Consider the following 27,375-nt stretch of genomic DNA (forward strand, 5'->3'; position numbering starts at 1 on the left):
AAAAGGCAGAGAAATCCAAGAGCAAGAAGGGGATGTAGCTCAGTGGTAGAGCGCGCGCTTTGCATGTGTGAGGCCCCGGGTTCAATCCCCGGCATCTCCATTCTTTATCTTAAAACCTAGATTAGTTACTATGTAGCGCATGCTGAGTTGCCTTATTATGCCCACAAAGTGCAAAATCCTGTTGAGAACTTCTCTCTAAAGTCAAACTTCCTCCCCAAAAGAAAAAAAAAAAAAAAAGGCACAGAAAAGCAGGAAGAAGCAGGGGATGTAGCTCAGTGGTAGAGCGCACGCTTTGCATGTGTGAGGCCCCGGGTTCAATCCCTGGCATCTCCAGCCTTTGCTTTGGGGTGGTTGCAATTGGGTTCAAAACTTGGGTGCTGGCTGCTGTCAAAATGAGTGGCAGTAGTAAGGAACAATCAGCAAGGCAGGCTTTTCTTGGAAGCATGCTAATCACATATATGAACCTCTAGTTGACATCATTGGCTGTCTGTTGTTCACGTGAAGCTTTAAGGGTATCTCCACTTTCCTCAGAAAAAAAGATCGCAAATAAGAAAAAATAATATAGTATATGCAATTGCACCACTAGTCATTTATTGAAAAAATGATCTTTCCTTTTCAATCGGCAGCGCTGTCATTTTCTATAAAATTCAATGCAATATGGCAACTTGGAGGCGTTCCGTACACAACTGGTGTACGGAACAGCCCCCCAGAGATTTCACTTCCTGTTTGTGTGATTGGCTCATTGATTTTCCCAGAAGTCTGCACTTAGATACAAGTCAGATTTTAGGCATCCTCTGCAAGAAAAATGTCAGATTTGGTGAGCTGATCCTAAATGGTTAATTGCTTCTAAAGGACTGCAGGTCCTGTCATTCTTCTCACTAGAGCCCTGCAAGTGCATCAGCTGGTCAAAAGTGAAGAAAAAAAAACACTCCCATTTAAAATAGGTCCTGCACAAGACATGATCCAACAAAAAGCTATTCCTTCAGAGAAGAAGAAACAGGTAAGACTCTGCAACAAAGCTTGTTAAAATCCTTGCAATGTCCATTGATCACCCAGAGGGGATTATTTTTTTTCTCAACAAAAGAGGAGTTACTCTTTAAAGGCATAGTAATTCTTCCTTCCTGCATAAGATGTGCACTGAAGATGTAGTTTAATGGTGTCATTTGTTGAACTGTACGCATAGCCTATAGTAGAGGAAATCTTCACATTCCTGTGTCAGCGGTATCTTATTGTGTTGAAACGTGAGGCTTTTCGCCATGGCTTTGCACGGGTTAATGCATGACCTCTATCTGCAGTGTGAGACCTGACACCTCCTGAGAAGAAACTTCACTTCGCATAATCCCTGCCTCTCTCAGACTAGTGCTCGTGCAGGTGAGAACCACACAGTAATTAGATGTGACACAGACACAAAGAGAGCTCACTTATGCAGCTGGGAGATGATGTGTTGTCAGCTAACTGACAAACACAATTCGGACATAAATGGGTTTCTTTTGGCTCCTGAAGGCTAAAAGTCCTTCCTGGAAGAAAAAAAATGAAAGCGTAGTTGTTTTTGGGAAGTGAAGGAGGCCCTGAGTACTTGTAGTGGAACACAGATGTGAAGGCCTGGTGCCGGGTTAAAGGCTGCAACATCGTTTAAAGCTTTGTGGAGAAAAAGGCACAAAGACCTCCACGAGATAAGGGGATGTAGCTCAGTGGTAGAGCGCACGCTTTGCATGTGTGAGGCCCCGGGTTCAATCCCCGGCATCTCCAAGTAAGCCTTACTTATCCTACTCCAAGGGAAGCAGCTGCTACCTCGGCATGTGCACACACACCTGAGAAACATTTGGCCAAAACAACCCTTACAATAAACGTCCATGTCCTCACCCTCCAAAGCCATTAGCATATAAAAGGGTGGAGCAGACAGCCTGGAATTCTTTCCTTTGTTCCTCTCTCTAAAGTCAAACTTGGGGGTAACACTCTAACCTGGTACTCACGGGCCGAATGTCAGGAGACAACGGCTGGTTCAAGAAAAACTGCCTGACATTCGGGTTGTGTGTATGTCGGTCTGTCCGAAAGAAAGCGGCCGTATGGCTGGCTTCTGTGGGACGAGTATGCTGGAAAACCAGCAGCTGACCGACTCCCAATTAGTGTTCTCGGCCAAAGGCAGAGAGGTCAGATCAGAGTTTTATAGCGGAGGGGCCATCTCCCTTTCAGGATACAACAATGCAGCTAGGTCGATCGCTGCACTAACTTTGCCTCTACCTGAATTTTCGCCTCACAAGAAGCACAGGTCTGCTTATGTGAAGTATGGGGGATGTAGCTCAGTGGTAGAGCGCACGCTTCGCATGTGTGAGGTCCCGGGTTCAACCCCCGGCATCTCCAATCTTTATCTTAAAACCGAGTCTAGTTGCGATGTAGCGCATGCTGAGTTGCCTAATGATCCCCACAAAGTGCAAAATCCTGCTGAGAACTTCTCTCAAAAGTCAAACTTCCTCCCCAAAAGAAAAAAAAAAAAAAGGCAGAGAAATCCAAGAGCAAGAAGGGGATGTAGCTCAGTGGTAGAGCGCGCGCTTTGCATGTGTGAGGCCCCGGGTTCAATCCCCGGCATCTCCATTCTTTATCTTAAAACCTAGATTAGTTACTATGTAGCGCATGCTGAGTTGCCTTATTATGCCCACAAAGTGCAAAATCCTGTTGAGAACTTCTCTCTAAAGTCAAACTTCCTCCCCAAAAGAAAAAAAAAAAAAAAAGGCACAGAAAAGCAGGAAGAAGCAGGGGATGTAGCTCAGTGGTAGAGCGCACGCTTTGCATGTGTGAGGCCCCGGGTTCAATCCCTGGCATCTCCAGCCTTTGCTTTGGGGTGGTTGCAATTGGGTTCAAAACTTGGGTGCTGGCTGCTGTCAAAATGAGTGGCAGTAGTAAGGAACAATCAGCAAGGCAGGCTTTTCTTGGAAGCATGCTAATCACATATATGAACCTCTAGTTGACATCATTGGCTGTCTGTTGTTCACGTGAAGCTTTAAGGGTATCTCCACTTTCCTCAGAAAAAAAGATCGCAAATAAGAAAAAATAATATAGTATATGCAATTGCACCACTAGTCATTTATTGAAAAAATGATCTTTCCTTTTCAATCGGCAGCGCTGTCATTTTCTATAAAATTCAATGCAATATGGCAACTTGGAGGCGTTCCGTACACAACTGGTGTACGGAACAGCCCCCCAGAGATTTCACTTCCTGTTTGTGTGATTGGCTCATTGATTTTCCCAGAAGTCTGCACTTAGATACAAGTCAGATTTTAGGCATCCTCTGCAAGAAAAATGTCAGATTTGGTGAGCTGATCCTAAATGGTTAATTGCTTCTAAAGGACTGCAGGTCCTGTCATTCTTCTCACTAGAGCCCTGCAAGTGCATCAGCTGGTCAAAAGTGAAGAAAAAAAAAACACTCCCATTTAAAATAGGTCCTGCACAAGACATGATCCAACAAAAAGCTATTCCTTCAGAGAAGAAGAAACAGGTAAGACTCTGCAACAAAGCTTGTTAAAATCCTTGCAATGTCCATTGATCACCCAGAGGGGATTATTTTTTTTCTCAACAAAAGAGGAGTTACTCTTTAAAGGCATAGTAATTCTTCCTTCCTGCATAAGATGTGCACTGAAGATGTAGTTTAATGGTGTCATTTGTTGAACTGTACGCATAGCCTATAGTAGAGGAAATCTTCACATTCCTGTGTCAGCGGTATCTTATTGTGTTGAAACGTGAGGCTTTTCGCCATGGCTTTGCACGGGTTAATGCATGACCTCTATCTGCAGTGTGAGACCTGACACCTCCTGAGAAGAAACTTCACTTCGCATAATCCCTGCCTCTCTCAGACTAGTGCTCGTGCAGGTGAGAACCACACAGTAATTAGATGTGACACAGACACAAAGAGAGCTCACTTATGCAGCTGGGAGATGATGTGTTGTCAGCTAACTGACAAACACAATTCGGACATAAATGGGTTTCTTTTGGCTCCTGAAGGCTAAAAGTCCTTCCTGGAAGAAAAAAAATGAAAGCGTAGTTGTTTTTGGGAAGTGAAGGAGGCCCTGAGTACTTGTAGTGGAACACAGATGTGAAGGCCTGGTGCCGGGTTAAAGGCTGCAACATCGTTTAAAGCTTTGTGGAGAAAAAGGCACAAAGACCTCCACGAGATAAGGGGATGTAGCTCAGTGGTAGAGCGCACGCTTTGCATGTGTGAGGCCCCGGGTTCAATCCCCGGCATCTCCAAGTAAGCCTTACTTATCCTACTCCAAGGGAAGCAGCTGCTACCTCGGCATGTGCACACACACCTGAGAAACATTTGGCCAAAACAACCCTTACAATAAACGTCCATGTCCTCACCCTCCAAAGCCATTAGCATATAAAAGGGTGGAGCAGACAGCCTGGAATTCTTTCCTTTGTTCCTCTCTCTAAAGTCAAACTTGGGGGTAACACTCTAACCTGGTACTCACGGGCCGAATGTCAGGAGACAACGGCTGGTTCAAGAAAAACTGCCTGACATTCGGGTTGTGTGTATGTCGGTCTGTCCGAAAGAAAGCGGCCGTATGGCTGGCTTCTGTGGGACGAGTATGCTGGAAAACCAGCAGCTGACCGACTCCCAATTAGTGTTCTCGGCCAAAGGCAGAGAGGTCAGATCAGAGTTTTATAGCGGAGGGGCCATCTCCCTTTCAGGATACAACAATGCAGCTAGGTCGATCGCTGCACTAACTTTGCCTCTACCTGAATTTTCGCCTCACAAGAAGCACAGGTCTGCTTATGTGAAGTATGGGGGATGTAGCTCAGTGGTAGAGCGCACGCTTCGCATGTGTGAGGTCCCGGGTTCAACCCCCGGCATCTCCAATCTTTATCTTAAAACCGAGTCTAGTTGCGATGTAGCGCATGCTGAGTTGCCTAATGATCCCCACAAAGTGCAAAATCCTGCTGAGAACTTCTCTCAAAAGTCAAACTTCCTCCCCAAAAGAAAAAAAAAAAAAAGGCAGAGAAATCCAAGAGCAAGAAGGGGATGTAGCTCAGTGGTAGAGCGCGCGCTTTGCATGTGTGAGGCCCCGGGTTCAATCCCCGGCATCTCCATTCTTTATCTTAAAACCTAGATTAGTTACTATGTAGCGCATGCTGAGTTGCCTTATTATGCCCACAAAGTGCAAAATCCTGTTGAGAACTTCTCTCTAAAGTCAAACTTCCTCCCCAAAAGAAAAAAAAAAAAAAAAGGCACAGAAAAGCAGGAAGAAGCAGGGGATGTAGCTCAGTGGTAGAGCGCACGCTTTGCATGTGTGAGGCCCCGGGTTCAATCCCTGGCATCTCCAGCCTTTGCTTTGGGGTGGTTGGAATTGGGTTCAAAACTTGGGTGCTGGCTGCTGTCAAAATGAGTGGCAGTAGTAAGGAACAATCAGCAAGGCAGGCTTTTCTTGGAAGCATGCTAATCACATATATGAACCTCTAGTTGACATCATTGGCTGTCTGTTGTTCACGTGAAGCTTTAAGGGTATCTCCACTTTCCTCAGAAAAAAAGATCGCAAATAAGAAAAAATAATATAGTATATGCAATTGCACCACTAGTCATTTATTGAAAAAATGATCTTTCCTTTTCAATCGGCAGCGCTGTCATTTTCTATAAAATTCAATGCAATATGGCAACTTGGAGGCGTTCCGTACACAACTGGTGTACGGAACAGCCCCCCAGAGATTTCACTTCCTGTTTGTGTGATTGGCTCATTGATTTTCCCAGAAGTCTGCACTTAGATACAAGTCAGATTTTAGGCATCCTCTGCAAGAAAAATGTCAGATTTGGTGAGCTGATCCTAAATGGTTAATTGCTTCTAAAGGACTGCAGGTCCTGTCATTCTTCTCACTAGAGCCCTGCAAGTGCATCAGCTGGTCAAAAGTGAAGAAAAAAAAAACACTCCCATTTAAAATAGGTCCTGCACAAGACATGATCCAACAAAAAGCTATTCCTTCAGAGAAGAAGAAACAGGTAAGACTCTGCAACAAAGCTTGTTAAAATCCTTGCAATGTCCATTGATCACCCAGAGGGGATTATTTTTTTTCTCAACAAAAGAGGAGTTACTCTTTAAAGGCATAGTAATTCTTCCTTCCTGCATAAGATGTGCACTGAAGATGTAGTTTAATGGTGTCATTTGTTGAACTGTACGCATAGCCTATAGTAGAGGAAATCTTCACATTCCTGTGTCAGCGGTATCTTATTGTGTTGAAACGTGAGGCTTTTCGCCATGGCTTTGCACGGGTTAATGCATGACCTCTATCTGCAGTGTGAGACCTGACACCTCCTGAGAAGAAACTTCACTTCGCATAATCCCTGCCTCTCTCAGACTAGTGCTCGTGCAGGTGAGAACCACACAGTAATTAGATGTGACACAGACACAAAGAGAGCTCACTTATGCAGCTGGGAGATGATGTGTTGTCAGCTAACTGACAAACACAATTCGGACATAAATGGGTTTCTTTTGGCTCCTGAAGGCTAAAAGTCCTTCCTGGAAGAAAAAAAATGAAAGCGTAGTTGTTTTTGGGAAGTGAAGGAGGCCCTGAGTACTTGTAGTGGAACACAGATGTGAAGGCCTGGTGCCGGGTTAAAGGCTGCAACATCGTTTAAAGCTTTGTGGAGAAAAAGGCACAAAGACCTCCACGAGATAAGGGGATGTAGCTCAGTGGTAGAGCGCACGCTTTGCATGTGTGAGGCCCCGGGTTCAATCCCCGGCATCTCCAAGTAAGCCTTACTTATCCTACTCCAAGGGAAGCAGCTGCTACCTCGGCATGTGCACACACACCTGAGAAACATTTGGCCAAAACAACCCTTACAATAAACGTCCATGTCCTCACCCTCCAAAGCCATTAGCATATATAAGGGTGGAGCAGACAGCCTGGAATTCTTTCCTTTGTTCCTCTCTCTAAAGTCAAACTTGGGGGTAACACTCTAACCTGGTACTCACGGGCCGAATGTCAGGAGACAACGGCTGGTTCAAGAAAAACTGCCTGACATTCGGGTTGTGTGTATGTCGGTCTGTCCGAAAGAAAGCGGCCGTATGGCTGGCTTCTGTGGGACGAGTATGCTGGAAAACCAGCAGCTGACCGACTCCCAATTAGTGTTCTCGGCCAAAGGCAGAGAGGTCAGATCAGAGTTTTATAGCGGAGGGGCCATCTCCCTTTCAGGATACAACAATGCAGCTAGGTCGATCGCTGCACTAACTTTGCCTCTACCTGAATTTTCGCCTCACAAGAAGCACAGGTCTGCTTATGTGAAGTATGGGGGATGTAGCTCAGTGGTAGAGCGCACGCTTCGCATGTGTGAGGTCCCGGGTTCAACCCCCGGCATCTCCAATCTTTATCTTAAAACCGAGTCTAGTTGCGATGTAGCGCATGCTGAGTTGCCTAATGATCCCCACAAAGTGCAAAATCCTGCTGAGAACTTCTCTCAAAAGTCAAACTTCCTCCCCAAAAGAAAAAAAAAAAAAAGGCAGAGAAATCCAAGAGCAAGAAGGGGATGTAGCTCAGTGGTAGAGCGCGCGCTTTGCATGTGTGAGGCCCCGGGTTCAATCCCCGGTATCTCCATTCTTTATCTTAAAACCTAGATTAGTTACTATGTAGCGCATGCTGAGTTGCCTTATTATGCCCACAAAGTGCAAAATCCTGTTGAGAACTTCTCTCTAAAGTCAAACTTCCTCCCCAAAAGAAAAAAAAAAAAAAAAGGCACAGAAAAGCAGGAAGAAGCAGGGGATGTAGCTCAGTGGTAGAGCGCACGCTTTGCATGTGTGAGGCCCCGGGTTCAATCCCTGGCATCTCCAGCCTTTGCTTTGGGGTGGTTGCAATTGGGTTCAAAACTTGGGTGCTGGCTGCTGTCAAAATGAGTGGCAGTAGTAAGGAACAATCAGCAAGGCAGGCTTTTCTTGGAAGCATGCTAATCACATATATGAACCTCTAGTTGACATCATTGGCTGTCTGTTGTTCACGTGAAGCTTTAAGGGTATCTCCACTTTCCTCAGAAAAAAAGATCGCAAATAAGAAAAAATAATATAGTATATGCAATTGCACCACTAGTCATTTATTGAAAAAATGATCTTTCCTTTTCAATCGGCAGCGCTGTCATTTTCTATAAAATTCAATGCAATATGGCAACTTGGAGGCGTTCCGTACACAACTGGTGTACGGAACAGCCCCCCAGAGATTTCACTTCCTGTTTGTGTGATTGGCTCATTGATTTTCCCAGAAGTCTGCACTTAGATACAAGTCAGATTTTAGGCATCCTCTGCAAGAAAAATGTCAGATTTGGTGAGCTGATCCTAAATGGTTAATTGCTTCTAAAGGACTGCAGGTCCTGTCATTCTTCTCACTAGAGCCCTGCAAGTGCATCAGCTGGTCAAAAGTGAAGAAAAAAAAAACACTCCCATTTAAAATAGGTCCTGCACAAGACATGATCCAACAAAAAGCTATTCCTTCAGAGAAGAAGAAACAGGTAAGACTCTGCAACAAAGCTTGTTAAAATCCTTGCAATGTCCATTGATCACCCAGAGGGGATTATTTTTTTTCTCAACAAAAGAGGAGTTACTCTTTAAAGGCATAGTAATTCTTCCTTCCTGCATAAGATGTGCACTGAAGATGTAGTTTAATGGTGTCATTTGTTGAACTGTACGCATAGCCTATAGTAGAGGAAATCTTCACATTCCTGTGTCAGCGGTATCTTATTGTGTTGAAACGTGAGGCTTTTCGCCATGGCTTTGCACGGGTTAATGCATGACCTCTATCTGCAGTGTGAGACCTGACACCTCCTGAGAAGAAACTTCACTTCGCATAATCCCTGCCTCTCTCAGACTAGTGCTCGTGCAGGTGAGAACCACACAGTAATTAGATGTGACACAGACACAAAGAGAGCTCACTTATGCAGCTGGGAGATGATGTGTTGTCAGCTAACTGACAAACACAATTCGGACATAAATGGGTTTCTTTTGGCTCCTGAAGGCTAAAAGTCCTTCCTGGAAGAAAAAAAATGAAAGCGTAGTTGTTTTTGGGAAGTGAAGGAGGCCCTGAGTACTTGTAGTGGAACACAGATGTGAAGGCCTGGTGCCGGGTTAAAGGCTGCAACATCGTTTAAAGCTTTGTGGAGAAAAAGGCACAAAGACCTCCACGAGATAAGGGGATGTAGCTCAGTGGTAGAGCGCACGCTTTGCATGTGTGAGGCCCCGGGTTCAATCCCCGGCATCTCCAAGTAAGCCTTACTTATCCTACTCCAAGGGAAGCAGCTGCTACCTCGGCATGTGCACACACACCTGAGAAACATTTGGCCAAAACAACCCTTACAATAAACGTCCATGTCCTCACCCTCCAAAGCCATTAGCATATAAAAGGGTGGAGCAGACAGCCTGGAATTCTTTCCTTTGTTCCTCTCTCTAAAGTCAAACTTGGGGGTAACACTCTAACCTGGTACTCACGGGCCGAATGTCAGGAGACAACGGCTGGTTCAAGAAAAACTGCCTGACATTCGGGTTGTGTGTATGTCGGTCTGTCCGAAAGAAAGCGGCCGTATGGCTGGCTTCTGTGGGACGAGTATGCTGGAAAACCAGCAGCTGACCGACTCCCAATTAGTGTTCTCGGCCAAAGGCAGAGAGGTCAGATCAGAGTTTTATAGCGGAGGGGCCATCTCCCTTTCAGGATACAACAATGCAGCTAGGTCGATCGCTGCACTAACTTTGCCTCTACCTGAATTTTCGCCTCACAAGAAGCACAGGTCTGCTTATGTGAAGTATGGGGGATGTAGCTCAGTGGTAGAGCGCACGCTTCGCATGTGTGAGGTCCCGGGTTCAACCCCCGGCATCTCCAATCTTTATCTTAAAACCGAGTCTAGTTGCGATGTAGCGCATGCTGAGTTGCCTAATGATCCCCACAAAGTGCAAAATCCTGCTGAGAACTTCTCTCAAAAGTCAAACTTCCTCCCCAAAAGAAAAAAAAAAAAAAGGCAGAGAAATCCAAGAGCAAGAAGGGGATGTAGCTCAGTGGTAGAGCGCGCGCTTTGCATGTGTGAGGCCCCGGGTTCAATCCCCGGCATCTCCATTCTTTATCTTAAAACCTAGATTAGTTACTATGTAGCGCATGCTGAGTTGCCTTATTATGCCCACAAAGTGCAAAATCCTGTTGAGAACTTCTCTCTAAAGTCAAACTTCCTCCCCAAAAGAAAAAAAAAAAAAAAAGGCACAGAAAAGCAGGAAGAAGCAGGGGATGTAGCTCAGTGGTAGAGCGCACGCTTTGCATGTGTGAGGCCCCGGGTTCAATCCCTGGCATCTCCAGCCTTTGCTTTGGGGTGGTTGCAATTGGGTTCAAAACTTGGGTGCTGGCTGCTGTCAAAATGAGTGGCAGTAGTAAGGAACAATCAGCAAGGCAGGCTTTTCTTGGAAGCATGCTAATCACATATATGAACCTCTAGTTGACATCATTGGCTGTCTGTTGTTCACGTGAAGCTTTAAGGGTATCTCCACTTTCCTCAGAAAAAAAGATCGCAAATAAGAAAAAATAATATAGTATATGCAATTGCACCACTAGTCATTTATTGAAAAAATGATCTTTCCTTTTCAATCGGCAGCGCTGTCATTTTCTATAAAATTCAATGCAATATGGCAACTTGGAGGCGTTCCGTACACAACTGGTGTACGGAACAGCCCCCCAGAGATTTCACTTCCTGTTTGTGTGATTGGCTCATTGATTTTCCCAGAAGTCTGCACTTAGATACAAGTCAGATTTTAGGCATCCTCTGCAAGAAAAATGTCAGATTTGGTGAGCTGATCCTAAATGGTTAATTGCTTCTAAAGGACTGCAGGTCCTGTCATTCTTCTCACTAGAGCCCTGCAAGTGCATCAGCTGGTCAAAAGTGAAGAAAAAAAAAACACTCCCATTTAAAATAGGTCCTGCACAAGACATGATCCAACAAAAAGCTATTCCTTCAGAGAAGAAGAAACAGGTAAGACTCTGCAACAAAGCTTGTTAAAATCCTTGCAATGTCCATTGATCACCCAGAGGGGATTATTTTTTTTCTCAACAAAAGAGGAGTTACTCTTTAAAGGCATAGTAATTCTTCCTTCCTGCATAAGATGTGCACTGAAGATGTAGTTTAATGGTGTCATTTGTTGAACTGTACGCATAGCCTATAGTAGAGGAAATCTTCACATTCCTGTGTCAGCGGTATCTTATTGTGTTGAAACGTGAGGCTTTTCGCCATGGCTTTGCACGGGTTAATGCATGACCTCTATCTGCAGTGTGAGACCTGACACCTCCTGAGAAGAAACTTCACTTCGCATAATCCCTGCCTCTCTCAGACTAGTGCTCGTGCAGGTGAGAACCACACAGTAATTAGATGTGACACAGACACAAAGAGAGCTCACTTATGCAGCTGGGAGATGATGTGTTGTCAGCTAACTGACAAACACAATTCGGACATAAATGGGTTTCTTTTGGCTCCTGAAGGCTAAAAGTCCTTCCTGGAAGAAAAAAAATGAAAGCGTAGTTGTTTTTGGGAAGTGAAGGAGGCCCTGAGTACTTGTAGTGGAACACAGATGTGAAGGCCTGGTGCCGGGTTAAAGGCTGCAACATCGTTTAAAGCTTTGTGGAGAAAAAGGCACAAAGACCTCCACGAGATAAGGGGATGTAGCTCAGTGGTAGAGCGCACGCTTTGCATGTGTGAGGCCCCGGGTTCAATCCCCGGCATCTCCAAGTAAGCCTTACTTATCCTACTCCAAGGGAAGCAGCTGCTACCTCGGCATGTGCACACACACCTGAGAAACATTTGGCCAAAACAACCCTTACAATAAACGTCCATGTCCTCACCCTCCAAAGCCATTAGCATATATAAGGGTGGAGCAGACAGCCTGGAATTCTTTCCTTTGTTCCTCTCTCTAAAGTCAAACTTGGGGGTAACACTCTAACCTGGTACTCACGGGCCGAATGTCAGGAGACAACGGCTGGTTCAAGAAAAACTGCCTGACATTCGGGTTGTGTGTATGTCGGTCTGTCCGAAAGAAAGCGGCCGTATGGCTGGCTTCTGTGGGACGAGTATGCTGGAAAACCAGCAGCTGACCGACTCCCAATTAGTGTTCTCGGCCAAAGGCAGAGAGGTCAGATCAGAGTTTTATAGCGGAGGGGCCATCTCCCTTTCAGGATACAACAATGCAGCTAGGTCGATCGCTGCACTAACTTTGCCTCTACCTGAATTTTCGCCTCACAAGAAGCACAGGTCTGCTTATGTGAAGTATGGGGGATGTAGCTCAGTGGTAGAGCGCACGCTTCGCATGTGTGAGGTCCCGGGTTCAACCCCCGGCATCTCCAATCTTTATCTTAAAACCGAGTCTAGTTGCGATGTAGCGCATGCTGAGTTGCCTAATGATCCCCACAAAGTGCAAAATCCTGCTGAGAACTTCTCTCAAAAGTCAAACTTCCTCCCCAAAAGAAAAAAAAAAAAAAGGCAGAGAAATCCAAGAGCAAGAAGGGGATGTAGCTCAGTGGTAGAGCGCGCGCTTTGCATGTGTGAGGCCCCGGGTTCAATCCCCGGCATCTCCATTCTTTATCTTAAAACCTAGATTAGTTACTATGTAGCGCATGCTGAGTTGCCTTATTATGCCCACAAAGTGCAAAATCCTGTTGAGAACTTCTCTCTAAAGTCAAACTTCCTCCCCAAAAGAAAAAAAAAAAAAAAAGGCACAGAAAAGCAGGAAGAAGCAGGGGATGTAGCTCAGTGGTAGAGCGCACGCTTTGCATGTGTGAGGCCCCGGGTTCAATCCCTGGCATCTCCAGCCTTTGCTTTGGGGTGGTTGCAATTGGGTTCAAAACTTGGGTGCTGGCTGCTGTCAAAATGAGTGGCAGTAGTAAGGAACAATCAGCAAGGCAGGCTTTTCTTGGAAGCATGCTAATCACATATATGAACCTCTAGTTGACATCATTGGCTGTCTGTTGTTCACGTGAAGCTTTAAGGGTATCTCCACTTTCCTCAGAAAAAAAGATCGCAAATAAGAAAAAATAATATAGTATATGCAATTGCACCACTAGTCATTTATTGAAAAAATGATCTTTCCTTTTCAATCGGCAGCGCTGTCATTTTCTATAAAATTCAATGCAATATGGCAACTTGGAGGCGTTCCGTACACAACTGGTGTACGGAACAGCCCCCCAGAGATTTCACTTCCTGTTTGTGTGATTGGCTCATTGATTTTCCCAGAAGTCTGCACTTAGATACAAGTCAGATTTTAGGCATCCTCTGCAAGAAAAATGTCAGATTTGGTGAGCTGATCCTAAATGGTTAATTGCTTCTAAAGGACTGCAGGTCCTGTCATTCTTCTCACTAGAGCCCTGCAAGTGCATCAGCTGGTCAAAAGTGAAGAAAAAAAAAACACTCCCATTTAAAATAGGTCCTGCACAAGACATGATCCAACAAAAAGCTATTCCTTCAGAGAAGAAGAAACAGGTAAGACTCTGCAACAAAGCTTGTTAAAATCCTTGCAATGTCCATTGATCACCCAGAGGGGATTATTTTTTTTCTCAACAAAAGAGGAGTTACTCTTTAAAGGCATAGTAATTCTTCCTTCCTGCATAAGATGTGCACTGAAGATGTAGTTTAATGGTGTCATTTGTTGAACTGTACGCATAGCCTATAGTAGAGGAAATCTTCACATTCCTGTGTCAGCGGTATCTTATTGTGTTGAAACGTGAGGCTTTTCGCCATGGCTTTGCACGGGTTAATGCATGACCTCTATCTGCAGTGTGAGACCTGACACCTCCTGAGAAGAAACTTCACTTCGCATAATCCCTGCCTCTCTCAGACTAGTGCTCGTGCAGGTGAGAACCACACAGTAATTAGATGTGACACAGACACAAAGAGAGCTCACTTATGCAGCTGGGAGATGATGTGTTGTCAGCTAACTGACAAACACAATTCGGACATAAATGGGTTTCTTTTGGCTCCTGAAGGCTAAAAGTCCTTCCTGGAAGAAAAAAAATGAAAGCGTAGTTGTTTTTGGGAAGTGAAGGAGGCCCTGAGTACTTGTAGTGGAACACAGATGTGAAGGCCTGGTGCCGGGTTAAAGGCTGCAACATCGTTTAAAGCTTTGTGGAGAAAAAGGCACAAAGACCTCCACGAGATAAGGGGATGTAGCTCAGTGGTAGAGCGCACGCTTTGCATGTGTGAGGCCCCGGGTTCAATCCCCGGCATCTCCAAGTAAGCCTTACTTATCCTACTCCAAGGGAAGCAGCTGCTACCTCGGCATGTGCACACACACCTGAGAAACATTTGGCCAAAACAACCCTTACAATAAACGTCCATGTCCTCACCCTCCAAAGCCATTAGCATATATAAGGGTGGAGCAGACAGCCTGGAATTCTTTCCTTTGTTCCTCTCTCTAAAGTCAAACTTGGGGGTAACACTCTAACCTGGTACTCACGGGCCGAATGTCAGGAGACAACGGCTGGTTCAAGAAAAACTGCCTGACATTCGGGTTGTGTGTATGTCGGTCTGTCCGAAAGAAAGCGGCCGTATGGCTGGCTTCTGTGGGACGAGTATGCTGGAAAACCAGCAGCTGACCGACTCCCAATTAGTGTTCTCGGCCAAAGGCAGAGAGGTCAGATCAGAGTTTTATAGCGGAGGGGCCATCTCCCTTTCAGGATACAACAATGCAGCTAGGTCGATCGCTGCACTAACTTTGCCTCTACCTGAATTTTCGCCTCACAAGAAGCACAGGTCTGCTTATGTGAAGTATGGGGGATGTAGCTCAGTGGTAGAGCGCACGCTTCGCATGTGTGAGGTCCCGGGTTCAACCCCCGGCATCTCCAATCTTTATCTTAAAACCGAGTCTAGTTGCGATGTAGCGCATGCTGAGTTGCCTAATGATCCCCACAAAGTGCAAAATCCTGCTGAGAACTTCTCTCAAAAGTCAAACTTCCTCCCCAAAAGAAAAAAAAAAAAAAGGCAGAGAAATCCAAGAGCAAGAAGGGGATGTAGCTCAGTGGTAGAGCGCGCGCTTTGCATGTGTGAGGCCCCGGGTTCAATCCCCGGCATCTCCATTCTTTATCTTAAAACCTAGATTAGTTACTATGTAGCGCATGCTGAGTTGCCTTATTATGCCCACAAAGTGCAAAATCCTGTTGAGAACTTCTCTCTAAAGTCAAACTTCCTCCCCAAAAGAAAAAAAAAAAAAAAAGGCACAGAAAAGCAGGAAGAAGCAGGGGATGTAGCTCAGTGGTAGAGCGCACGCTTTGCATGTGTGAGGCCCCGGGTTCAATCCCTGGCATCTCCAGCCTTTGCTTTGGGGTGGTTGCAATTGGGTTCAAAACTTGGGTGCTGGCTGCTGTCAAAATGAGTGGCAGTAGTAAGGAACAATCAGCAAGGCAGGCTTTTCTTGGAAGCATGCTAATCACATATATGAACCTCTAGTTGACATCATTGGCTGTCTGTTGTTCACGTGAAGCTTTAAGGGTATCTCCACTTTCCTCAGAAAAAAAGATCGCAAATAAGAAAAAATAATATAGTATATGCAATTGCACCACTAGTCATTTATTGAAAAAATGATCTTTCCTTTTCAATCGGCAGCGCTGTCATTTTCTATAAAATTCAATGCAATATGGCAACTTGGAGGCGTTCCGTACACAACTGGTGTACGGAACAGCCCCCCAGAGATTTCACTTCCTGTTTGTGTGATTGGCTCATTGATTTTCCCAGAAGTCTGCACTTAGATACAAGTCAGATTTTAGGCATCCTCTGCAAGAAAAATGTCAGATTTGGTGAGCTGATCCTAAATGGTTAATTGCTTCTAAAGGACTGCAGGTCCTGTCATTCTTCTCACTAGAGCCCTGCAAGTGCATCAGCTGGTCAAAAGTGAAGAAAAAAAAAACACTCCCATTTAAAATAGGTCCTGCACAAGACATGATCCAACAAAAAGCTATTCCTTCAGAGAAGAAGAAACAGGTAAGACTCTGCAACAAAGCTTGTTAAAATCCTTGCAATGTCCATTGATCACCCAGAGGGGATTATTTTTTTTCTCAACAAAAGAGGAGTTACTCTTTAAAGGCATAGTAATTCTTCCTTCCTGCATAAGATGTGCACTGAAGATGTAGTTTAATGGTGTCATTTGTTGAACTGTACGCATAGCCTATAGTAGAGGAAATCTTCACATTCCTGTGTCAGCGGTATCTTATTGTGTTGAAACGTGAGGCTTTTCGCCATGGCTTTGCACGGGTTAATGCATGACCTCTATCTGCAGTGTGAGACCTGACACCTCCTGAGAAGAAACTTCACTTCGCATAATCCCTGCCTCTCTCAGACTAGTGCTCGTGCAGGTGAGAACCACACAGTAATTAGATGTGACACAGACACAAAGAGAGCTCACTTATGCAGCTGGGAGATGATGTGTTGTCAGCTAACTGACAAACACAATTCGGACATAAATGGGTTTCTTTTGGCTCCTGAAGGCTAAAAGTCCTTCCTGGAAGAAAAAAAATGAAAGCGTAGTTGTTTTTGGGAAGTGAAGGAGGCCCTGAGTACTTGTAGTGGAACACAGATGTGAAGGCCTGGTGCCGGGTTAAAGGCTGCAACATCGTTTAAAGCTTTGTGGAGAAAAAGGCACAAAGACCTCCACGAGATAAGGGGATGTAGCTCAGTGGTAGAGCGCACGCTTTGCATGTGTGAGGCCCCGGGTTCAATCCCCGGCATCTCCAAGTAAGCCTTACTTATCCTACTCCAAGGGAAGCAGCTGCTACCTCGGCATGTGCACACACACCTGAGAAACATTTGGCCAAAACAACCCTTACAATAAACGTCCATGTCCTCACCCTCCAAAGCCATTAGCATATAAAAGGGTGGAGCAGACAGCCTGGAATTCTTTCCTTTGTTCCTCTCTCTAAAGTCAAACTTGGGGGTAACACTCTAACCTGGTACTCACGGGCCGAATGTCAGGAGACAACGGCTGGTTCAAGAAAAACTGCCTGACATTCGGGTTGTGTGTATGTCGGTCTGTCCGAAAGAAAGCGGCCGTATGGCTGGCTTCTGTGGGACGAGTATGCTGGAAAACCAGCAGCTGACCGACTCCCAATTAGTGTTCTCGGCCAAAGGCAGAGAGGTCAGATCAGAGTTTTATAGCGGAGGGGCCATCTCCCTTTCAGGATACAACAATGCAGCTAGGTCGATCGCTGCACTAACTTTGCCTCTACCTGAATTTTCGCCTCACAAGAAGCACAGGTCTGCTTATGTGAAGTATGGGGGATGTAGCTCAGTGGTAGAGCGCACGCTTCGCATGTGTGAGGTCCCGGGTTCAACCCCCGGCATCTCCAATCTTTATCTTAAAACCGAGTCTAGTTGCGATGTAGCGCATGCTGAGTTGCCTAATGATCCCCACAAAGTGCAAAATCCTGCTGAGAACTTCTCTCAAAAGTCAAACTTCCTCCCCAAAAGAAAAAAAAAAAAAAGGCAGAGAAATCCAAGAGCAAGAAGGGGATGTAGCTCAGTGGTAGAGCGCGCGCTTTGCATGTGTGAGGCCCCGGGTTCAATCCCCGGCATCTCCATTCTTTATCTTAAAACCTAGATTAGTTACTATGTAGCGCATGCTGAGTTGCCTTATTATGCCCACAAAGTGCAAAATCCTGTTGAGAACTTCTCTCTAAAGTCAAACTTCCTCCCCAAAAGAAAAAAAAAAAAAAAAGGCACAGAAAAGCAGGAAGAAGCAGGGGATGTAGCTCAGTGGTAGAGCGCACGCTTTGCATGTGTGAGGCCCCGGGTTCAATCCCTGGCATCTCCAGCCTTTGCTTTGGGGTGGTTGCAATTGGGTTCAAAACTTGGGTGCTGGCTGCTGTCAAAATGAGTGGCAGTAGTAAGGAACAATCAGCAAGGCAGGCTTTTCTTGGAAGCATGCTAATCACATATATGAACCTCTAGTTGACATCATTGGCTGTCTGTTGTTCACGTGAAGCTTTAAGGGTATCTCCACTTTCCTCAGAAAAAAAGATCGCAAATAAGAAAAAATAATATAGTATATGCAATTGCACCACTAGTCATTTATTGAAAAAATGATCTTTCCTTTTCAATCGGCAGCGCTGTCATTTTCTATAAAATTCAATGCAATATGGCAACTTGGAGGCGTTCCGTACACAACTGGTGTACGGAACAGCCCCCCAGAGATTTCACTTCCTGTTTGTGTGATTGGCTCATTGATTTTCCCAGAAGTCTGCACTTAGATACAAGTCAGATTTTAGGCATCCTCTGCAAGAAAAATGTCAGATTTGGTGAGCTGATCCTAAATGGTTAATTGCTTCTAAAGGACTGCAGGTCCTGTCATTCTTCTCACTAGAGCCCTGCAAGTGCATCAGCTGGTCAAAAGTGAAGAAAAAAAAAACACTCCCATTTAAAATAGGTCCTGCACAAGACATGATCCAACAAAAAGCTATTCCTTCAGAGAAGAAGAAACAGGTAAGACTCTGCAACAAAGCTTGTTAAAATCCTTGCAATGTCCATTGATCACCCAGAGGGGATTATTTTTTTTCTCAACAAAAGAGGAGTTACTCTTTAAAGGCATAGTAATTCTTCCTTCCTGCATAAGATGTGCACTGAAGATGTAGTTTAATGGTGTCATTTGTTGAACTGTACGCATAGCCTATAGTAGAGGAAATCTTCACATTCCTGTGTCAGCGGTATCTTATTGTGTTGAAACGTGAGGCTTTTCGCCATGGCTTTGCACGGGTTAATGCATGACCTCTATCTGCAGTGTGAGACCTGACACCTCCTGAGAAGAAACTTCACTTCGCATAATCCCTGCCTCTCTCAGACTAGTGCTCGTGCAGGTGAGAACCACACAGTAATTAGATGTGACACAGACACAAAGAGAGCTCACTTATGCAGCTGGGAGATGATGTGTTGTCAGCTAACTGACAAACACAATTCGGACATAAATGGGTTTCTTTTGGCTCCTGAAGGCTAAAAGTCCTTCCTGGAAGAAAAAAAATGAAAGCGTAGTTGTTTTTGGGAAGTGAAGGAGGCCCTGAGTACTTGTAGTGGAACACAGATGTGAAGGCCTGGTGCCGGGTTAAAGGCTGCAACATCGTTTAAAGCTTTGTGGAGAAAAAGGCACAAAGACCTCCACGAGATAAGGGGATGTAGCTCAGTGGTAGAGCGCACGCTTTGCATGTGTGAGGCCCCGGGTTCAATCCCCGGCATCTCCAAGTAAGCCTTACTTATCCTACTCCAAGGGAAGCAGCTGCTACCTCGGCATGTGCACACACACCTGAGAAACATTTGGCCAAAACAACCCTTACAATAAACGTCCATGTCCTCACCCTCCAAAGCCATTAGCATATATAAGGGTGGAGCAGACAGCCTGGAATTCTTTCCTTTGTTCCTCTCTCTAAAGTCAAACTTGGGGGTAACACTCTAACCTGGTACTCACGGGCCGAATGTCAGGAGACAACGGCTGGTTCAAGAAAAACTGCCTGACATTCGGGTTGTGTGTATGTCGGTCTGTCCGAAAGAAAGCGGCCGTATGGCTGGCTTCTGTGGGACGAGTATGCTGGAAAACCAGCAGCTGACCGACTCCCAATTAGTGTTCTCGGCCAAAGGCAGAGAGGTCAGATCAGAGTTTTATAGCGGAGGGGCCATCTCCCTTTCAGGATACAACAATGCAGCTAGGTCGATCGCTGCACTAACTTTGCCTCTACCTGAATTTTCGCCTCACAAGAAGCACAGGTCTGCTTATGTGAAGTATGGGGGATGTAGCTCAGTGGTAGAGCGCACGCTTCGCATGTGTGAGGTCCCGGGTTCAACCCCCGGCATCTCCAATCTTTATCTTAAAACCGAGTCTAGTTGCGATGTAGCGCATGCTGAGTTGCCTAATGATCCCCACAAAGTGCAAAATCCTGCTGAGAACTTCTCTCAAAAGTCAAACTTCCTCCCCAAAAGAAAAAAAAAAAAAAGGCAGAGAAATCCAAGAGCAAGAAGGGGATGTAGCTCAGTGGTAGAGCGCGCGCTTTGCATGTGTGAGGCCCCGGGTTCAATCCCCGGCATCTCCATTCTTTATCTTAAAACCTAGATTAGTTACTATGTAGCGCATGCTGAGTTGCCTTATTATGCCCACAAAGTGCAAAATCCTGTTGAGAACTTCTCTCTAAAGTCAAACTTCCTCCCCAAAAGAAAAAAAAAAAAAAAAGGCACAGAAAAGCAGGAAGAAGCAGGGGATGTAGCTCAGTGGTAGAGCGCACGCTTTGCATGTGTGAGGCCCCGGGTTCAATCCCTGGCATCTCCAGCCTTTGCTTTGGGGTGGTTGCAATTGGGTTCAAAACTTGGGTGCTGGCTGCTGTCAAAATGAGTGGCAGTAGTAAGGAACAATCAGCAAGGCAGGCTTTTCTTGGAAGCATGCTAATCACATATATGAACCTCTAGTTGACATCATTGGCTGTCTGTTGTTCACGTGAAGCTTTAAGGGTATCTCCACTTTCCTCAGAAAAAAAGATCGCAAATAAGAAAAAATAATATAGTATATGCAATTGCACCACTAGTCATTTATTGAAAAAATGATCTTTCCTTTTCAATCGGCAGCGCTGTCATTTTCTATAAAATTCAATGCAATATGGCAACTTGGAGGCGTTCCGTACACAACTGGTGTACGGAACAGCCCCCCAGAGATTTCACTTCCTGTTTGTGTGATTGGCTCATTGATTTTCCCAGAAGTCTGCACTTAGATACAAGTCAGATTTTAGGCATCCTCTGCAAGAAAAATGTCAGATTTGGTGAGCTGATCCTAAATGGTTAATTGCTTCTAAAGGACTGCAGGTCCTGTCATTCTTCTCACTAGAGCCCTGCAAGTGCATCAGCTGGTCAAAAGTGAAGAAAAAAAAAACACTCCCATTTAAAATAGGTCCTGCACAAGACATGATCCAACAAAAAGCTATTCCTTCAGAGAAGAAGAAACAGGTAAGACTCTGCAACAAAGCTTGTTAAAATCCTTGCAATGTCCATTGATCACCCAGAGGGGATTATTTTTTTTCTCAACAAAAGAGGAGTTACTCTTTAAAGGCATAGTAATTCTTCCTTCCTGCATAAGATGTGCACTGAAGATGTAGTTTAATGGTGTCATTTGTTGAACTGTACGCATAGCCTATAGTAGAGGAAATCTTCACATTCCTGTGTCAGCGGTATCTTATTGTGTTGAAACGTGAGGCTTTTCGCCATGGCTTTGCACGGGTTAATGCATGACCTCTATCTGCAGTGTGAGACCTGACACCTCCTGAGAAGAAACTTCACTTCGCATAATCCCTGCCTCTCTCAGACTAGTGCTCGTGCAGGTGAGAACCACACAGTAATTAGATGTGACACAGACACAAAGAGAGCTCACTTATGCAGCTGGGAGATGATGTGTTGTCAGCTAACTGACAAACACAATTCGGACATAAATGGGTTTCTTTTGGCTCCTGAAGGCTAAAAGTCCTTCCTGGAAGAAAAAAAATGAAAGCGTAGTTGTTTTTGGGAAGTGAAGGAGGCCCTGAGTACTTGTAGTGGAACACAGATGTGAAGGCCTGGTGCCGGGTTAAAGGCTGCAACATCGTTTAAAGCTTTGTGGAGAAAAAGGCACAAAGACCTCCACGAGATAAGGGGATGTAGCTCAGTGGTAGAGCGCACGCTTTGCATGTGTGAGGCCCCGGGTTCAATCCCCGGCATCTCCAAGTAAGCCTTACTTATCCTACTCCAAGGGAAGCAGCTGCTACCTCGGCATGTGCACACACACCTGAGAAACATTTGGCCAAAACAACCCTTACAATAAACGTCCATGTCCTCACCCTCCAAAGCCATTAGCATATATAAGGGTGGAGCAGACAGCCTGGAATTCTTTCCTTTGTTCCTCTCTCTAAAGTCAAACTTGGGGGTAACACTCTAACCTGGTACTCACGGGCCGAATGTCAGGAGACAACGGCTGGTTCAAGAAAAACTGCCTGACATTCGGGTTGTGTGTATGTCGGTCTGTCCGAAAGAAAGCGGCCGTATGGCTGGCTTCTGTGGGACGAGTATGCTGGAAAACCAGCAGCTGACCGACTCCCAATTAGTGTTCTCGGCCAAAGGCAGAGAGGTCAGATCAGAGTTTTATAGCGGAGGGGCCATCTCCCTTTCAGGATACAACAATGCAGCTAGGTCGATCGCTGCACTAACTTTGCCTCTACCTGAATTTTCGCCTCACATCTCCAGCCTTTGCTTTGGGGTGGTTGCAATTGGGTTCAAAACTTGGGTGCTGGCTGCTGTCAAAATGAGTGGCAGTAGTAAGGAACAATCAGCAAGGCAGGCTTTTCTTGGAAGCATGCTAATCACATATATGAACCTCTAGTTGACATCATTGGCTGTCTGTTGTTCACGTGAAGCTTTAAGGGTATCTCCACTTTCCTCAGAAAAAAAGATCGCAAATAAGAAAAAATAATATAGTATATGCAATTGCACCACTAGTCATTTATTGAAAAAATGATCTTTCCTTTTCAATCGGCAGCGCTGTCATTTTCTATAAAATTCAATGCAATATGGCAACTTGGAGGCGTTCCGTACACAACTGGTGTACGGAACAGCCCCCCAGAGATTTCACTTCCTGTTTGTGTGATTGGCTCATTGATTTTCCCAGAAGTCTGCACTTAGATACAAGTCAGATTTTAGGCATCCTCTGCAAGAAAAATGTCAGATTTGGTGAGCTGATCCTAAATGGTTAATTGCTTCTAAAGGACTGCAGGTCCTGTCATTCTTCTCACTAGAGCCCTGCAAGTGCATCAGCTGGTCAAAAGTGAAGAAAAAAAAAACACTCCCATTTAAAATAGGTCCTGCACAAGACATGATCCAACAAAAAGCTATTCCTTCAGAGAAGAAGAAACAGGTAAGACTCTGCAACAAAGCTTGTTAAAATCCTTGCAATGTCCATTGATCACCCAGAGGGGATTATTTTTTTTCTCAACAAAAGAGGAGTTACTCTTTAAAGGCATAGTAATTCTTCCTTCCTGCATAAGATGTGCACTGAAGATGTAGTTTAATGGTGTCATTTGTTGAACTGTACGCATAGCCTATAGTAGAGGAAATCTTCACATTCCTGTGTCAGCGGTATCTTATTGTGTTGAAACGTGAGGCTTTTCGCCATGGCTTTGCACGGGTTAATGCATGACCTCTATCTGCAGTGTGAGACCTGACACCTCCTGAGAAGAAACTTCACTTCGCATAATCCCTGCCTCTCTCAGACTAGTGCTCGTGCAGGTGAGAACCACACAGTAATTAGATGTGACACAGACACAAAGAGAGCTCACTTATGCAGCTGGGAGATGATGTGTTGTCAGCTAACTGACAAACACAATTCGGACATAAATGGGTTTCTTTTGGCTCCTGAAGGCTAAAAGTCCTTCCTGGAAGAAAAAAAATGAAAGCGTAGTTGTTTTTGGGAAGTGAAGGAGGCCCTGAGTACTTGTAGTGGAACACAGATGTGAAGGCCTGGTGCCGGGTTAAAGGCTGCAACATCGTTTAAAGCTTTGTGGAGAAAAAGGCACAAAGACCTCCACGAGATAAGGGGATGTAGCTCAGTGGTAGAGCGCACGCTTTGCATGTGTGAGGCCCCGGGTTCAATCCCCGGCATCTCCAAGTAAGCCTTACTTATCCTACTCCAAGGGAAGCAGCTGCTACCTCGGCATGTGCACACACACCTGAGAAACATTTGGCCAAAACAACCCTTACAATAAACGTCCATGTCCTCACCCTCCAAAGCCATTAGCATATATAAGGGTGGAGCAGACAGCCTGGAATTCTTTCCTTTGTTCCTCTCTCTAAAGTCAAACTTGGGGGTAACACTCTAACCTGGTACTCACGGGCCGAATGTCAGGAGACAACGGCTGGTTCAAGAAAAACTGCCTGACATTCGGGTTGTGTGTATGTCGGTCTGTCCGAAAGAAAGCGGCCGTATGGCTGGCTTCTGTGGGACGAGTATGCTGGAAAACCAGCAGCTGACCGACTCCCAATTAGTGTTCTCGGCCAAAGGCAGAGAGGTCAGATCAGAGTTTTATAGCGGAGGGGCCATCTCCCTTTCAGGATACAACAATGCAGCTAGGTCGATCGCTGCACTAACTTTGCCTCTACCTGAATTTTCGCCTCACAAGAAGCACAGGTCTGCTTATGTGAAGTATGGGGGATGTAGCTCAGTGGTAGAGCGCACGCTTCGCATGTGTGAGGTCCCGGGTTCAACCCCCGGCATCTCCAATCTTTATCTTAAAACCGAGTCTAGTTGCGATGTAGCGCATGCTGAGTTGCCTAATGATCCCCACAAAGTGCAAAATCCTGCTGAGAACTTCTCTCAAAAGTCAAACTTCCTCCCCAAAAGAAAAAAAAAAAAAAGGCAGAGAAATCCAAGAGCAAGAAGGGGATGTAGCTCAGTGGTAGAGCGCGCGCTTTGCATGTGTGAGGCCCCGGGTTCAATCCCCGGCATCTCCATTCTTTATCTTAAAACCTAGATTAGTTACTATGTAGCGCATGCTGAGTTGCCTTATTATGCCCACAAAGTGCAAAATCCTGTTGAGAACTTCTCTCTAAAGTCAAACTTCCTCCCCAAAAGAAAAAAAAAAAAAAAAGGCACAGAAAAGCAGGAAGAAGCAGGGGATGTAGCTCAGTGGTAGAGCGCACGCTTTGCATGTGTGAGGCCCCGGGTTCAATCCCTGGCATCTCCAGCCTTTGCTTTGGGGTGGTTGCAATTGGGTTCAAAACTTGGGTGCTGGCTGCTGTCAAAATGAGTGGCAGTAGTAAGGAACAATCAGCAAGGCAGGCTTTTCTTGGAAGCATGCTAATCACATATATGAACCTCTAGTTGACATCATTGGCTGTCTGTTGTTCACGTGAAGCTTTAAGGGTATCTCCACTTTCCTCAGAAAAAAAGATCGCAAATAAGAAAAAATAATATAGTATATGCAATTGCACCACTAGTCATTTATTGAAAAAATGATCTTTCCTTTTCAATCGGCAGCGCTGTCATTTTCTATAAAATTCAATGCAATATGGCAACTTGGAGGCGTTCCGTACACAACTGGTGTACGGAACAGCCCCCCAGAGATTTCACTTCCTGTTTGTGTGATTGGCTCATTGATTTTCCCAGAAGTCTGCACTTAGATACAAGTCAGATTTTAGGCATCCTCTGCAAGAAAAATGTCAGATTTGGTGAGCTGATCCTAAATGGTTAATTGCTTCTAAAGGACTGCAGGTCCTGTCATTCTTCTCACTAGAGCCCTGCAAGTGCATCAGCTGGTCAAAAGTGAAGAAAAAAAAAACACTCCCATTTAAAATAGGTCCTGCACAAGACATGATCCAACAAAAAGCTATTCCTTCAGAGAAGAAGAAACAGGTAAGACTCTGCAACAAAGCTTGTTAAAATCCTTGCAATGTCCATTGATCACCCAGAGGGGATTATTTTTTTTCTCAACAAAAGAGGAGTTACTCTTTAAAGGCATAGTAATTCTTCCTTCCTGCATAAGATGTGCACTGAAGATGTAGTTTAATGGTGTCATTTGTTGAACTGTACGCATAGCCTATAGTAGAGGAAATCTTCACATTCCTGTGTCAGCGGTATCTTATTGTGTTGAAACGTGAGGCTTTTCGCCATGGCTTTGCACGGGTTAATGCATGACCTCTATCTGCAGTGTGAGACCTGACACCTCCTGAGAAGAAACTTCACTTCGCATAATCCCTGCCTCTCTCAGACTAGTGCTCGTGCAGGTGAGAACCACACAGTAATTAGATGTGACACAGACACAAAGAGAGCTCACTTATGCAGCTGGGAGATGATGTGTTGTCAGCTAACTGACAAACACAATTCGGACATAAATGGGTTTCTTTTGGCTCCTGAAGGCTAAAAGTCCTTCCTGGAAGAAAAAAAATGAAAGCGTAGTTGTTTTTGGGAAGTGAAGGAGGCCCTGAGTACTTGTAGTGGAACACAGATGTGAAGGCCTGGTGCCGGGTTAAAGGCTGCAACATCGTTTAAAGCTTTGTGGAGAAAAAGGCACAAAGACCTCCACGAGATAAGGGGATGTAGCTCAGTGGTAGAGCGCACGCTTTGCATGTGTGAGGCCCCGGGTTCAATCCCCGGCATCTCCAAGTAAGCCTTACTTATCCTACTCCAAGGGAAGCAGCTGCTACCTCGGCATGTGCACACACACCTGAGAAACATTTGGCCAAAACAACCCTTACAATAAACGTCCATGTCCTCACCCTCCAAAGCCATTAGCATATATAAGGGTGGAGCAGACAGCCTGGAATTCTTTCCTTTGTTCCTCTCTCTAAAGTCAAACTTGGGGGTAACACTCTAACCTGGTACTCACGGGCCGAATGTCAGGAGACAACGGCTGGTTCAAGAAAAACTGCCTGACATTCGGGTTGTGTGTATGTCGGTCTGTCCGAAAGAAAGCGGCCGTATGGCTGGCTTCTGTGGGACGAGTATGCTGGAAAACCAGCAGCTGACCGACTCCCAATTAGTGTTCTCGGCCAAAGGCAGAGAGGTCAGATCAGAGTTTTATAGCGGAGGGGCCATCTCCCTTTCAGGATACAACAATGCAGCTAGGTCGATCGCTGCACTAACTTTGCCTCTACCTGAATTTTCGCCTCACAAGAAGCACAGGTCTGCTTATGTGAAGTATGGGGGATGTAGCTCAGTGGTAGAGCGCACGCTTCGCATGTGTGAGGTCCCGGGTTCAACCCCCGGCATCTCCAATCTTTATCTTAAAACCGAGTCTAGTTGCGATGTAGCGCATGCTGAGTTGCCTAATGATCCCCACAAAGTGCAAAATCCTGCTGAGAACTTCTCTCAAAAGTCAAACTTCCTCCCCAAAAGAAAAAAAAAAAAAAGGCAGAGAAATCCAAGAGCAAGAAGGGGATGTAGCTCAGTGGTAGAGCGCGCGCTTTGCATGTGTGAGGCCCCGGGTTCAATCCCCGGCATCTCCATTCTTTATCTTAAAACCTAGATTAGTTACTATGTAGCGCATGCTGAGTTGCCTTATTATGCCCACAAAGTGCAAAATCCTGTTGAGAACTTCTCTCTAAAGTCAAACTTCCTCCCCAAAAGAAAAAAAAAAAAAAAAGGCACAGAAAAGCAGGAAGAAGCAGGGGATGTAGCTCAGTGGTAGAGCGCACGCTTTGCATGTGTGAGGCCCCGGGTTCAATCCCTGGCATCTCCAGCCTTTGCTTTGGGGTGGTTGCAATTGGGTTCAAAACTTGGGTGCTGGCTGCTGTCAAAATGAGTGGCAGTAGTAAGGAACAATCAGCAAGGCAGGCTTTTCTTGGAAGCATGCTAATCACATATATGAACCTCTAGTTGACATCATTGGCTGTCTGTTGTTCACGTGAAGCTTTAAGGG

General features: G+C 45.3%; 43 non-coding genes across 43 annotated transcripts; all 43 read left to right on the forward strand.

Annotated features, from left to right (window-relative positions):
- Positions 1-28: 28 nt before the first annotated feature.
- TRNAA-UGC (transfer RNA alanine (anticodon UGC)) lies at positions 29-100 on the forward strand. The gene has a single exon. It is a non-coding gene; the product is annotated as a tRNA-Ala (tRNA).
- A 161-nt stretch (positions 101-261) lies between these two features.
- TRNAA-UGC (transfer RNA alanine (anticodon UGC)) lies at positions 262-333 on the forward strand. The gene has a single exon. It is a non-coding gene; the product is annotated as a tRNA-Ala (tRNA).
- A 1,344-nt stretch (positions 334-1,677) lies between these two features.
- On the forward strand, positions 1,678-1,749 carry TRNAA-UGC (transfer RNA alanine (anticodon UGC)). The gene has a single exon. It is a non-coding gene; the product is annotated as a tRNA-Ala (tRNA).
- Positions 1,750-2,289: 540 nt separating this feature from the next.
- TRNAA-CGC (transfer RNA alanine (anticodon CGC)) lies at positions 2,290-2,361 on the forward strand. The gene has a single exon. It is a non-coding gene; the product is annotated as a tRNA-Ala (tRNA).
- Positions 2,362-2,520: 159 nt separating this feature from the next.
- Positions 2,521-2,592, forward strand: TRNAA-UGC (transfer RNA alanine (anticodon UGC)). Its single transcript has one exon. It is a non-coding gene; the product is annotated as a tRNA-Ala (tRNA).
- A 161-nt stretch (positions 2,593-2,753) lies between these two features.
- TRNAA-UGC (transfer RNA alanine (anticodon UGC)) lies at positions 2,754-2,825 on the forward strand. The gene has a single exon. It is a non-coding gene; the product is annotated as a tRNA-Ala (tRNA).
- A 1,345-nt stretch (positions 2,826-4,170) lies between these two features.
- TRNAA-UGC (transfer RNA alanine (anticodon UGC)) lies at positions 4,171-4,242 on the forward strand. The gene has a single exon. It is a non-coding gene; the product is annotated as a tRNA-Ala (tRNA).
- A 540-nt stretch (positions 4,243-4,782) lies between these two features.
- On the forward strand, positions 4,783-4,854 carry TRNAA-CGC (transfer RNA alanine (anticodon CGC)). Its single transcript has one exon. It is a non-coding gene; the product is annotated as a tRNA-Ala (tRNA).
- A 159-nt stretch (positions 4,855-5,013) lies between these two features.
- Positions 5,014-5,085, forward strand: TRNAA-UGC (transfer RNA alanine (anticodon UGC)). The gene has a single exon. It is a non-coding gene; the product is annotated as a tRNA-Ala (tRNA).
- A 161-nt stretch (positions 5,086-5,246) lies between these two features.
- On the forward strand, positions 5,247-5,318 carry TRNAA-UGC (transfer RNA alanine (anticodon UGC)). Its single transcript has one exon. It is a non-coding gene; the product is annotated as a tRNA-Ala (tRNA).
- Positions 5,319-6,663: 1,345 nt separating this feature from the next.
- On the forward strand, positions 6,664-6,735 carry TRNAA-UGC (transfer RNA alanine (anticodon UGC)). Its single transcript has one exon. It is a non-coding gene; the product is annotated as a tRNA-Ala (tRNA).
- Positions 6,736-7,275: 540 nt separating this feature from the next.
- On the forward strand, positions 7,276-7,347 carry TRNAA-CGC (transfer RNA alanine (anticodon CGC)). The gene has a single exon. It is a non-coding gene; the product is annotated as a tRNA-Ala (tRNA).
- Positions 7,348-7,506: 159 nt separating this feature from the next.
- On the forward strand, positions 7,507-7,578 carry TRNAA-UGC (transfer RNA alanine (anticodon UGC)). The gene has a single exon. It is a non-coding gene; the product is annotated as a tRNA-Ala (tRNA).
- Positions 7,579-7,739: 161 nt separating this feature from the next.
- On the forward strand, positions 7,740-7,811 carry TRNAA-UGC (transfer RNA alanine (anticodon UGC)). The gene has a single exon. It is a non-coding gene; the product is annotated as a tRNA-Ala (tRNA).
- Positions 7,812-9,156: 1,345 nt separating this feature from the next.
- TRNAA-UGC (transfer RNA alanine (anticodon UGC)) lies at positions 9,157-9,228 on the forward strand. The gene has a single exon. It is a non-coding gene; the product is annotated as a tRNA-Ala (tRNA).
- Positions 9,229-9,768: 540 nt separating this feature from the next.
- On the forward strand, positions 9,769-9,840 carry TRNAA-CGC (transfer RNA alanine (anticodon CGC)). The gene has a single exon. It is a non-coding gene; the product is annotated as a tRNA-Ala (tRNA).
- A 159-nt stretch (positions 9,841-9,999) lies between these two features.
- Positions 10,000-10,071, forward strand: TRNAA-UGC (transfer RNA alanine (anticodon UGC)). Its single transcript has one exon. It is a non-coding gene; the product is annotated as a tRNA-Ala (tRNA).
- Positions 10,072-10,232: 161 nt separating this feature from the next.
- TRNAA-UGC (transfer RNA alanine (anticodon UGC)) lies at positions 10,233-10,304 on the forward strand. The gene has a single exon. It is a non-coding gene; the product is annotated as a tRNA-Ala (tRNA).
- Positions 10,305-11,649: 1,345 nt separating this feature from the next.
- Positions 11,650-11,721, forward strand: TRNAA-UGC (transfer RNA alanine (anticodon UGC)). Its single transcript has one exon. It is a non-coding gene; the product is annotated as a tRNA-Ala (tRNA).
- Positions 11,722-12,261: 540 nt separating this feature from the next.
- Positions 12,262-12,333, forward strand: TRNAA-CGC (transfer RNA alanine (anticodon CGC)). Its single transcript has one exon. It is a non-coding gene; the product is annotated as a tRNA-Ala (tRNA).
- A 159-nt stretch (positions 12,334-12,492) lies between these two features.
- Positions 12,493-12,564, forward strand: TRNAA-UGC (transfer RNA alanine (anticodon UGC)). Its single transcript has one exon. It is a non-coding gene; the product is annotated as a tRNA-Ala (tRNA).
- Positions 12,565-12,725: 161 nt separating this feature from the next.
- On the forward strand, positions 12,726-12,797 carry TRNAA-UGC (transfer RNA alanine (anticodon UGC)). The gene has a single exon. It is a non-coding gene; the product is annotated as a tRNA-Ala (tRNA).
- A 1,345-nt stretch (positions 12,798-14,142) lies between these two features.
- On the forward strand, positions 14,143-14,214 carry TRNAA-UGC (transfer RNA alanine (anticodon UGC)). The gene has a single exon. It is a non-coding gene; the product is annotated as a tRNA-Ala (tRNA).
- A 540-nt stretch (positions 14,215-14,754) lies between these two features.
- TRNAA-CGC (transfer RNA alanine (anticodon CGC)) lies at positions 14,755-14,826 on the forward strand. Its single transcript has one exon. It is a non-coding gene; the product is annotated as a tRNA-Ala (tRNA).
- Positions 14,827-14,985: 159 nt separating this feature from the next.
- On the forward strand, positions 14,986-15,057 carry TRNAA-UGC (transfer RNA alanine (anticodon UGC)). Its single transcript has one exon. It is a non-coding gene; the product is annotated as a tRNA-Ala (tRNA).
- A 161-nt stretch (positions 15,058-15,218) lies between these two features.
- TRNAA-UGC (transfer RNA alanine (anticodon UGC)) lies at positions 15,219-15,290 on the forward strand. The gene has a single exon. It is a non-coding gene; the product is annotated as a tRNA-Ala (tRNA).
- Positions 15,291-16,635: 1,345 nt separating this feature from the next.
- On the forward strand, positions 16,636-16,707 carry TRNAA-UGC (transfer RNA alanine (anticodon UGC)). Its single transcript has one exon. It is a non-coding gene; the product is annotated as a tRNA-Ala (tRNA).
- A 540-nt stretch (positions 16,708-17,247) lies between these two features.
- Positions 17,248-17,319, forward strand: TRNAA-CGC (transfer RNA alanine (anticodon CGC)). The gene has a single exon. It is a non-coding gene; the product is annotated as a tRNA-Ala (tRNA).
- A 159-nt stretch (positions 17,320-17,478) lies between these two features.
- On the forward strand, positions 17,479-17,550 carry TRNAA-UGC (transfer RNA alanine (anticodon UGC)). Its single transcript has one exon. It is a non-coding gene; the product is annotated as a tRNA-Ala (tRNA).
- Positions 17,551-17,711: 161 nt separating this feature from the next.
- On the forward strand, positions 17,712-17,783 carry TRNAA-UGC (transfer RNA alanine (anticodon UGC)). The gene has a single exon. It is a non-coding gene; the product is annotated as a tRNA-Ala (tRNA).
- A 1,345-nt stretch (positions 17,784-19,128) lies between these two features.
- Positions 19,129-19,200, forward strand: TRNAA-UGC (transfer RNA alanine (anticodon UGC)). Its single transcript has one exon. It is a non-coding gene; the product is annotated as a tRNA-Ala (tRNA).
- Positions 19,201-19,740: 540 nt separating this feature from the next.
- Positions 19,741-19,812, forward strand: TRNAA-CGC (transfer RNA alanine (anticodon CGC)). Its single transcript has one exon. It is a non-coding gene; the product is annotated as a tRNA-Ala (tRNA).
- Positions 19,813-19,971: 159 nt separating this feature from the next.
- TRNAA-UGC (transfer RNA alanine (anticodon UGC)) lies at positions 19,972-20,043 on the forward strand. Its single transcript has one exon. It is a non-coding gene; the product is annotated as a tRNA-Ala (tRNA).
- Positions 20,044-20,204: 161 nt separating this feature from the next.
- Positions 20,205-20,276, forward strand: TRNAA-UGC (transfer RNA alanine (anticodon UGC)). The gene has a single exon. It is a non-coding gene; the product is annotated as a tRNA-Ala (tRNA).
- A 1,345-nt stretch (positions 20,277-21,621) lies between these two features.
- Positions 21,622-21,693, forward strand: TRNAA-UGC (transfer RNA alanine (anticodon UGC)). Its single transcript has one exon. It is a non-coding gene; the product is annotated as a tRNA-Ala (tRNA).
- A 1,861-nt stretch (positions 21,694-23,554) lies between these two features.
- Positions 23,555-23,626, forward strand: TRNAA-UGC (transfer RNA alanine (anticodon UGC)). Its single transcript has one exon. It is a non-coding gene; the product is annotated as a tRNA-Ala (tRNA).
- A 540-nt stretch (positions 23,627-24,166) lies between these two features.
- TRNAA-CGC (transfer RNA alanine (anticodon CGC)) lies at positions 24,167-24,238 on the forward strand. The gene has a single exon. It is a non-coding gene; the product is annotated as a tRNA-Ala (tRNA).
- A 159-nt stretch (positions 24,239-24,397) lies between these two features.
- On the forward strand, positions 24,398-24,469 carry TRNAA-UGC (transfer RNA alanine (anticodon UGC)). Its single transcript has one exon. It is a non-coding gene; the product is annotated as a tRNA-Ala (tRNA).
- A 161-nt stretch (positions 24,470-24,630) lies between these two features.
- Positions 24,631-24,702, forward strand: TRNAA-UGC (transfer RNA alanine (anticodon UGC)). Its single transcript has one exon. It is a non-coding gene; the product is annotated as a tRNA-Ala (tRNA).
- Positions 24,703-26,047: 1,345 nt separating this feature from the next.
- TRNAA-UGC (transfer RNA alanine (anticodon UGC)) lies at positions 26,048-26,119 on the forward strand. Its single transcript has one exon. It is a non-coding gene; the product is annotated as a tRNA-Ala (tRNA).
- A 540-nt stretch (positions 26,120-26,659) lies between these two features.
- TRNAA-CGC (transfer RNA alanine (anticodon CGC)) lies at positions 26,660-26,731 on the forward strand. The gene has a single exon. It is a non-coding gene; the product is annotated as a tRNA-Ala (tRNA).
- A 159-nt stretch (positions 26,732-26,890) lies between these two features.
- On the forward strand, positions 26,891-26,962 carry TRNAA-UGC (transfer RNA alanine (anticodon UGC)). Its single transcript has one exon. It is a non-coding gene; the product is annotated as a tRNA-Ala (tRNA).
- Positions 26,963-27,123: 161 nt separating this feature from the next.
- On the forward strand, positions 27,124-27,195 carry TRNAA-UGC (transfer RNA alanine (anticodon UGC)). The gene has a single exon. It is a non-coding gene; the product is annotated as a tRNA-Ala (tRNA).
- Positions 27,196-27,375: the final 180 nt, after the last annotated feature.

The sequence above is a fragment of the Aquarana catesbeiana genome, linkage group LG07 (genome assembly GCF_042186555.1).
Source record: "Aquarana catesbeiana isolate 2022-GZ linkage group LG07, ASM4218655v1, whole genome shotgun sequence".
NCBI lineage: Eukaryota > Metazoa > Chordata > Amphibia > Anura > Ranidae > Aquarana > Aquarana catesbeiana.